The sequence below is a fragment of the Macrobrachium nipponense genome, chromosome 26 (assembly GCF_015104395.2).
Source record: "Macrobrachium nipponense isolate FS-2020 chromosome 26, ASM1510439v2, whole genome shotgun sequence".
Classification (NCBI taxonomy): Eukaryota; Metazoa; Arthropoda; class Malacostraca; order Decapoda; family Palaemonidae; genus Macrobrachium; species Macrobrachium nipponense.
Genome location: NC_087215.1, coordinates 39,850,771 through 39,861,072, shown reverse-complemented (window position 1 = coordinate 39,861,072; position 10,302 = coordinate 39,850,771).

Genomic DNA, 10,302 nt, shown 5'->3' with positions numbered 1-10,302 from the left:
TCACAGGTACTAAATGACTGAATACTATAAAACAACAGTGATCCCTTAAACAACTTACCAGTATTGTAGAAAATCAGACTAAAGGTCATCAAAACAGGTGTGAGGTAATCTTGTAAGTAATAAAATTAATTAAAGGGCATCACTCCATCAACAACTTTAAGTCAAAGTATTTCCCTGATTTCAAAAGTCTAAGTACTTCCCTGGTTCTAAGTCACTTCAAATAACTTGAAGGAAAACAGATCAATTACCACTCTATGTTTCTACCTAACATAAATATAAATATACTGGTTTAAATGGAAACACTTATAAGAATTTAAAATACAAAAAATTATTATTAAACTCAAAATTTATAAGTGAAATTCACAACGTCAGGGAAAATTACTGATACTTGAATACAAAGCAAAGTTTAATTAATTCTTGAATCAATTAAGTAAAATTAAATCAAAATTAATTTATCACAAAATTCAAGAAAATTAAGTCAATCAAAATTCAAAAGTGTTAGGCAAAATTAAAGTTTGGAAATTAATTCACAAGTGCTAAACAACAATGAAACTTGAAAAGAATTCTAAGTACGTGCAAATTAATTCACAAGCGTTAAATTCAATTAAACGTGCAATGATTAAGTAGTGAAAATAACTAAGTTTATTAAATTGTGAATGCAAATGAAAACACAGAAAAATATGGAAAATACAAAAATTGTAGAAAGTATTAATCACACAGAATATAAAATGAAAATACACACTTCAATCTTCAATAAGAAAATGGATAAATGCACTTCAAATGAACAAACACAAAACACAAAATTTTGCAATGTGTAAAAATGTAAATTGTTCATTAAACCACTGTAAATATTAGTTTAAATTTTTACCAAACCACTGTAACTATTAGTTATTAGTTGTAACTAATAAAAAATATAACACTATACCTTGGTACCAAATTTTCTTTCTTTCTGCTGCAGCTTGTTAAAAAAATTCACTGATTCACAATATTTCACCAAAATAGGTGCCGTTACGCACATGTACAATGTTTGTTCAGATTCCACAAAACGCACTAAATAATACTAAATAACTCTAAGAAATATAAAATCTGAAATTTACGAGTTACGAGTGACCAATTTACGTTACGCTGATATCAATTATTGTGAGGGAAAGAGAGATCTGAACGCCAGGAATCCCAAGTCTACAATGAAACGCTCTCACTCTCCTCCTTGTATGGGCAACTCAAAAGATTGATGGACTCAAAACGTTTTGGGCATGCAAAAGATGATGCAATTCTTTCTAAAAGCTTCTAAATATGACGTAACTTTACAGAAAAATCGTGAAATCTAAACGTGGCATTCGGCAAAGACGTACGCGTATGAAACCAGTCTGCTCAACAAAGACACGTACTCGACGAAACAGACTCGAGCGAGCAAGATGATTGACATGTTTATTGATATGCTTTGATAACAACACGGAGACTGCGAGCTCCCTTAATTGCGAGGCGATGACAAGATACTGAAACAACTTTATCTTGGAACGGACAAAGATAATCTCTCTCTCTATCTTTTCATATTCTACGTTATATACTTTCTTTTACATTATGTTATATGAAATCTGAACATACATTTTAAGACATCCTATACTCCAAGCTAGCTAAGGAATCTGAGAAATGTTGCAAACCTCTATATATAACATTTCATACAGTCAAAGAGGGGATATATGCATTATTAAAGTAGCAACATATAATATATATATATATATATATATATGTATATATATATATATATATATATATATATATATATATATATATATATATATATATATACATACATTCACACACACACACACACATAATTATATATATATATATATATATATATATATATATAATATATACATACATACACACACACACACACACACACTATATATATATATATATATATATATATATATATATATATGTATATTCATATGAAACATGGACGTGCTGTGAGAAAGTCTGCCATGTGACAGGCAGGACTTGATTAGGATATGGGGCAAGAGAAGTATTACAATCGTATCTCAGATGAATTATTCAAAAGTACATTATCCTGTCTCAAGCAATTCAGGGTGTCCTGGAATAATCTCTCTCTCTCTCTCTGTGACAATGACGAAGAAAGTTTCCGCGAGTGAACTTTCTCATTTACTTAGAAAATCCAACAAGAACGACAGAGGTATCAAAATTTGCTGTTCCTGTAGCAATCAGCAGATGTTGTCGCAGCAGTAACAGTAATTCTTCTAAAATAAATCTTGAGATTTCTGTCATATTTTTCCCATGTTTTCGAATTGAGCTACCATAATATCAGATTATCATAAAACTGAAAATTGTTAAGAATTTTGCATGATATATTCTATTTTAATTCAACGCCAAATGAAAGTAGGCACTGTGATTTTCTGCTGAAGCAGTAGAGGTTCATATAATGTTTCAGATTCTCGCCAGCAAGAGGAATGTTGGATGTCATTGCTCGGCGACATTATTTTGTACTCGCTTATGATGTAGTCATGTCCGTTCTTAACATACTTACCTTAGGCAACAATTGATTTTTGTCTCTGTAGATAGCGTCACTTGCCATATAAATAACTGATTTCTGTTACTGTCGACATTTCCCTTAGACGTAAAATAATTTCTGTAATTGGCGTCATCGCCCAAGACAACAGCTGATTTATGAAACTGATATCCCTTGCCTTGGACAACAGTTACTTCCCATTACTGGTATCCTTGCCTAGGACAACAGTTAGTTTCTGTACCTGTATCTCTTGCCTAGGACAATAGTGGTTATCTTGAACTGGTCTCCCTTGCCCAGGGCACCGGCTGGCTTTTGTAACTGGTGTCCCTTGCCTTGAACAACAGTTAATTTTCATTACAAGTATTCCTTGCCTAGGACAACAGTTGTTTTCTTTAACCGGTATCCCTTGTCTAGAGCAACAGTTGGGGTCTGTAGCTAGTATCCCTTACCTAGGACAACGGTTAGTTTCTGTAACTGGCATCCACTGCCTAAGACCATTATTTTATTAGTTTCTGTAACTGGCGACGGCGTTACTTATCTCATACAATATATTTATTTCGGTAACCGGTTTCACAAGCATTAGACAAAAGTTGGTCTCTGCTTACTGGTGTCACTTGCCTCTAACATTAATTGGTCCCTGTTATTGGCACTACTTCCCTTAGACGTAATTCTTTCATTTCACTGGTGTAGCTCGAATTAGTCAATGATAGGTTACTGTTAACATCATCTCTCGTTTTGACAGTAATTGTAACTGGCGATACTTACCCTTGACAATAATTGGTTTCTGTAACTGATAACACTTACGTTAGACTTTTATTGGTTTCAGATGCCTCAATGGTCGGTTTTTGTAATGGGGACAATTACTTTGAACGATATGTTTCTGTAACTGTTGTTACTCGCCTTGGACAATAACTGGCTACTGTAACTGGCGTCACCTGCCCTAGACAGTATTGTTTGTTGTCTTGTACTAGTGCCACTTACTTTGATCGATACTTGTTATCTATAATCAGAATCACTTACTTTAAACCATAATTTATGGTGGTTTGAAACTGGCATTACATATCTTAAGCAAGAAACAGTTTTCCTATGATAGACACATCCTGAATTTTTAGACCTATTTCAGACATACTTTTGCTCTCTCCGATTACTCTTTAGTAATAGAAATTCTGGTTACCGGGGCAAGAACAGTATTTCTGAAGTATTGTTAATAGAAACATGGGTAGATGCCCTCGGAAGAGTCTAGAAGGATAAGCTGCTGCCGCCACTATTCTGAAACGGCGGCCAAACTGAAAAGAAAATGAAAAAGTTTTCCAATTGATATAACAGTAGTTGGTAGTAATTAAAATAAGACAAGAAATTATATTATTCCTAAACTAGACCACGCTAAAGATCAGCAGCAGTCAATGAGTAAAAATAGAGAATCGTAGCACTCGTTACCCTAAAGGCGCTAAGATACTTACTAGTACAAAGTATATAGAATAATATATAGGACTCCGAAGTTCCTCCACCCGTTGATGATCACAGTTAAGTGGAACCTGAGAGGAACCTCAACCTGTGCTTATAGGTCGCAGAATACGTCCTAGAGTCGCTAAGTCAGACTAAACTAAGCATGGGTAATGAGAGTAGCGGCAGCACAGGGAATGCAGAATTCAGTGGAGGAAGATCCCGCTACCTTTCTTTACGACGGCGCTCTGGTGTAACTTGTGGAATTTTAGATACCGAAAACGCGTTAGTTAATGAACATTGAAGATCTCTGTCCCTGTAATCGTCAGGTTGGCGTGACGTTTTTTGAAACTTAAAATTTCACTTTTTATCCAAATACATCGTTATTTTGTAAATTCCTAACATGCGGTCTTATATAAAAGGACTAGCATACAGGTTACTGCCTGTACAGTCGGCAGTTCCTACAGAATAATAGTATGTTTAGTTATTGGCCAAAGTTCCAGTGATTAGTCACATTTCTTTTAAGACATTTGACTTTAGCGCGTACTTTAATCTGTAGGATACCTGTGATAATTGTGCATCATCGTTCTATAAGGTATACTGAGTATATTGTAGGTAGTGAGAATCAAGGGAATCACATCTTAGCGAGCTTACGTTTGAGGAAGGGAGAGAGATTCAGCACAAATTCCCACCTGAAGTAAAGATCATACAAGAAGAAAGCAAATTTAAAAAAAGAACTAGAAAACTCTCCTAATCTGCAGGAGCTACGATACTGGTGAGAAAACGCTGAAAGACAAATATAGAATAATAAGAAGTAACTTATTTAGAAAATGTAAAAGGGCCGGCCAGGGAGGGAATCATTTCTGTGGAGGGCTGTAATACATAAAACCAAATAAATGAACATTGCGGAAGAAATAGGTTACTTTCAACTTACACCTGTATGTGTGTAACGAGGCTAAAGTAGGCACAAGCGGCGTGTTATTATCGATAGTGATACTTTTTTGTGTTTTTAACAAATAGCCGTTACTGAGAAATTATTGTGTCAAGATGGAGGAAAATCAAGAATCGTTCCTGTGACGTGTGATTTAAGATGAGAAATTTTACGGATCCCGTTAGTTATTATTGTTAGTGTTATCAATAACAACAGCAATCATATTAGCGTCCAACCACTTAGGTGTATAACCGGCACGCCATTTGGCGGAGTAACTTAATTTGGAATCCGTAGGTGAGGCGAATGGACAATTACGATCGGAGGGTGATAAACGTCACGAATCCAACCCAGATCTATCAAGAACTATTTCCTGGGTGTCTGGAAACCTTTCTGGAAAGCCCGAGAAAGCTGTGTTGGATGTTACCCCCGTTTCCATTCTCCTTGCCTGGCTCGTCTTTTCCCTTTCATGAGAAAAGCTAAGCGACTGATTTGTCGATGCATTGAGTATACTTGGTGTTGCATTTCATTCAAATCATGAGAGTAAGGTAGTTGTGATTCATGGTGAAGTCAGTAAAAGAGTACGAAGAGAATAGGAATGAGGAAAATGATAGTCATTTGACGAACAGTGTCTCGTCGTAAAACTTTCACCTACAGAGTTAGGAAGAACGATGACAACCATTCTTTTCAAGTCAGAGTCATGGTTGCATCTCATATAAAATCAGTACCCCGTAAACTAACCAATTATCATGTTAAACCCATGCAACCAACCAGTATACCTTATTAATTTCTGTGAATTTAAAGAAGTTCTCTGGGATAAAGGAATTCACCTGATATCAAAACAACCCATACTTCAATCGTCATTAAACCCTTATGTTCATTGACATAGTCCTGAGTAATCTCTGTAGTAAACGCAATGCGTATCCATTTATCTTTATTTTATTTTGTCATTTTTTTTCTTCCTTTTAGAGTAACTATGGTAGTCTAATGGTAATGAACTTCATGTTTACATAGACTTGACATATTCAGCCCGGGCCAACCCATGCCCCTTCTCTCTCTCTCTCACCACTGGCCCCTGTAGAGCGGAGGTATGCATAAAGGGCCTTGCTTGTTCCATGATTCGGGGTGGAACGTAACGTCTTTAGAATCGGGACTTACCGTCTTTACTACATGTATTTCTAATCTTACCATCGTTTTTATGAGATGAAAAACCTTACACAGAAGGACTTCGAACCTTGCTTAGATAATGCGTTGATTCTTTCACTCACTTTGTAGACTTCTTTGTGGATCCACTGCCAGTCTCTCGCTGCCTTCAAGAGAAATTATTGTGAATGTCTACAGAACTTTAGGACAATCCGATACAAATGGAAGATAGTTGAATATGCCTGTTTAATCTTGAAAAGTAATAGGATACATGATTTGGATTTTCTTTACTAGAAAATATATTTGTGGGTTTAAGAATTGTTGTCAATAATAATTACTGCAGTTTTAAATGGAAAAAAAGCAACAAAACTTTAAATTTAAAAAAATGGTACTAAATACCTCAGGATCATTTCCGCAAAGAAATTTTCTTGATGTTTAATTTATGAAGAGAAAGGGAATGTTCAAATGATGTATTCGTGAGGCTCTTAATAACCTTTTAAATTACTTTCTTAAATTTTTTTTCAGAGGTGTCTGCTCAGAAAGCGCAGTTTGCTGCGCGTTTCTACATTCCGTAACCGGAATGATTTAACTGTTCTCGTGTCGTGACTGCGGCGCCAGCCAGTCTGAGATGCCTGATGACCTGAAGCTTTTGATCTCTTGCAGTTTATCCAGGCCTGGGAAGTCGAAGAGATGCCTAATGAAGAGGACTTTGATTACAAACAAACCATCAGGGATTGACCAATCGAAGAAAGGCCTAGTAACCTGATTCTGAACACTAAGAGAGCATCAGGGGACTTAAGGCAGGGGATCACCACTAGGCTTAGGTCCAAGTAGTACAAGTATTTGTACTTGTTCTTATGTACAAACGTACAAAATGTTGAGTACTTGTACTTTAGGCTTTATAAATCGATGTAATTGTAATTATACTTGGGCCAAAAGTACTTGAATAATCAAGTACTTTTCAAGTACTGTACAGTACAGTATTAAGTCATAAATAACTAAATAACTAGAACTGTTTTACTATAGCTAAATAGATTACAATAAGATATTTTGCTTAAACTAGCGTAAAAAGTATTTATGTGAGTTAATAGATAATAATAGTAATAATATTAGGATTGCATCACTTATAGCTACTACGTATTGCGCAGCTCTCGTGCTGGAGGTGCCTGGTTTGTCTATCTACCTGAACACAACCCGTAAGGGGTAGGGGTGCTTTCTAATAAGTTGTGACATTTTTGTGTTACCATCTCTAAGAATATAAATTAACTTGATATTGTTCTGTAAATGAAAACATTTTAACTTTCATATTAAAGACCATCAGCTCCTTACCTCCATTTTGTATTAAGATTTTTTATAAAGTTTTCTGTAAAAGAAAAATATTGAGATGGACTTTTGTCTCCGTTCGCCCTAATGTCATGTATAAATATTTTAATGACAATTTTCTAATTATTATTACTCATGTATTTACTAAAATGCATATGCATACCGTTTCAATTGTCCTGACTTAAATATTCGGAGGGTACCATACATTTTAGGACAATTAACTCGGGCTAGCCTATCATAACACTTCAAACCATAGGCTAATATAAAGGTACCTCATGGGCCTAGACTACTATAATTCTTAGCCTATCCTTAGCTGGAACAGGTACTTGACGTCAGAGACGGTCGAATCTTCATTGTTATAATAAGGGTTGAGGGAAAGGCTGGCTCCCGTTTTTCTTTTTTTTTTCTTTCTTTCTTTTAATATTTCTTCTTAACAGTAGGTGGATACATTGTACAAGCAGCTTATTCCTAGCTGTATTCGTTCAATACCAGTTAGAACCAACACCGACTCTTACACTGGTTCTTACACTGGACCCTTATACTGGTTCTTACACCGGACCCCTATACTGGTTCCCTGTAATACAAACAGTTCATTTAGGTCGGCAATCTTGTGCCAAAGAGCATGCAGTCATTAGGCCTTTAGGCTATGCTACTCATGCCTAACTTAACTGTTACACAGCAGTTAGCCTGACTTAATATGCATAACATAGGTGGAATTTACTCTAGAAATGACATTTTATAAACATATGGAAGATTAATTCACATCTTAACCTACGGTTGATGGTACAATTGCAACCACATGCAAACTCAACATGGTGCAACTTACGTAACATTACCATTACAATTCTTGGTAATTGGCAGTTATATCAAAGTAAAAGTATAAAGAAACACAACAAGTGTTATGACAACATATACATTATAAACTACGACAAGTGCATACCTTTTACAAGGGAGAAATACGTCATTTCAAATGAATATAAGGGGAGATACATTCGTTTCCCCTCACCGTTGCCGTACTCGTCTCGAACAGAGCAATTTGAGCTTATGCAACTGCGCACTTGGTTACAGTTACGTACTTACGTACGTGCACTCGATCATAGACAATCTCAACTTCGAGTGGCTAACTTAACATCTTGATAAGATGAAAACCAATTCGGTTTTCCAGTCCACCAATTTCCATGGGTACTGTCATAAATGCTAAATGAATGATTTCCATCATTACACTAAGGTCTTAAAAACTACTGAGGCTAAGGGGCTGAGAATTGGTGGGTTGACCATCCACCCTCCAGTCATCAAACATACTAAATGGCATCACTCTAACCTCAGTAGTGTTTATTTGATTTAAGGATAAATTTAGCCATGATCGTGCCTCTGGCACCGCTATATGTGCAAACAACACAGGCCACCACCAGGCTATGGAAGAAAGTTTCACGGGCCACGTCTGAGATTTACTTACAACCTTTTACGCTGTACAGAAAACTCGATTCTTCGGCGCATTTTTTACTTGTTTGTTATGTGGCTACTAGCGTGGATAACTATATTTCGGAATGAGGCAAATAAAAGTGACAATTGACGTAACTGTCCAATAACAGCTGCAAACTTCAACCACTCCAATTAATAGTTTTAGAGCAATCACAGATACTATGCAATGGGGGGATTAAATACCACATCCAACCGGGTCTGGCAGGTTGAGTTTAATACAGTAATTACTTAATGGTTTAATTTTTGCCACTATTACCTACTAGGACAGGGATCACCAACCTGCGGCCACTTAATGATGGTCAGTGCGGCCCTCTAGGCAATGGAAAATTGGTATCAGATATGTTTACTGAGGTGAAAGCATTTGAAAGTAAACTAGATATTTTTATGAAACTTTTCAGTGATGAAAACCTTATACATTTTCCCTGTTGTAAAGAGTTGCAGAATGAGTAAAGAAATACTTCAACTGCCTCAAAAAAAAAAAATGCACCAAGACAATAAAACTTCTAAAAGAAGAATTTGTAAATAGATTCAAGGAATTCAGATGTTTCAATACCCTTTCAGTGTTTCAGTACCCTTTCAGTGTTGCAATACCCTTTCAGTGTTTCAATACCCTTTCAGTGTATCACCAGAAGAAATTCCTGGAATTTATTAAATGGAAATAATTGATTTGCAAGCCAATGAAGCACTGAAAAACACGTTTCAAGACGATAGCGTTTTGGAATTTTATTCCTGTCTACCTGAAGAATATTCTGATTCAAAAAAGTTTGCTGTTGGTATGTTTTCAGTTTTTGGTCGAACCCACATATATCTGAGAGCAAACATTTTCAAAAATGAGACTAGTAAAATAGAAACTTAGCTCTAGACTTACTGATGAGCATCTTCACCAAATTTTGAGGCTTTCTGTTACAAATGTTGAAATAGATATTGCTAAGCTTACAAATAAGATGCAGCATCAAGTTTCCCTTTAAAGATGAGATTAATAGAATTTTCAGTAACTCATTATTTTTTGTACAAACTGTACAATAATACATAAGCTACTATTAAGAATTTTTCATATTATAGGAATAATACCTGTTTAGCAATAGCTGGCATATGAGTCTAAACCTACACTAAACTCTCAAGCTAAATTATATACACAAAAATGTGAACTTTCTCCGATAGTAAGGGTAATTCTAATATGTGGCCCTCATCTGTATTTGGAATGATAATGTGGCCCTTTCATGAAAAAAGTTTGCGGACCCTGTACTAGGGTAATCCTTAACCATGAACTTGGAAAATTTCAATTTTCTTGTATTTTTTTTCTAAACTGGAAGTATCACTCTCTTTGTTCGTAGTTCAAATCTACTGTATATTATTAAAATTTGTATCATCAACTAAACTAGGAAAGTTAATTGAATTTTTATCATTACCTTTACTTATGAACTGGTTCGCTTTTGATCACCTTCAGTCA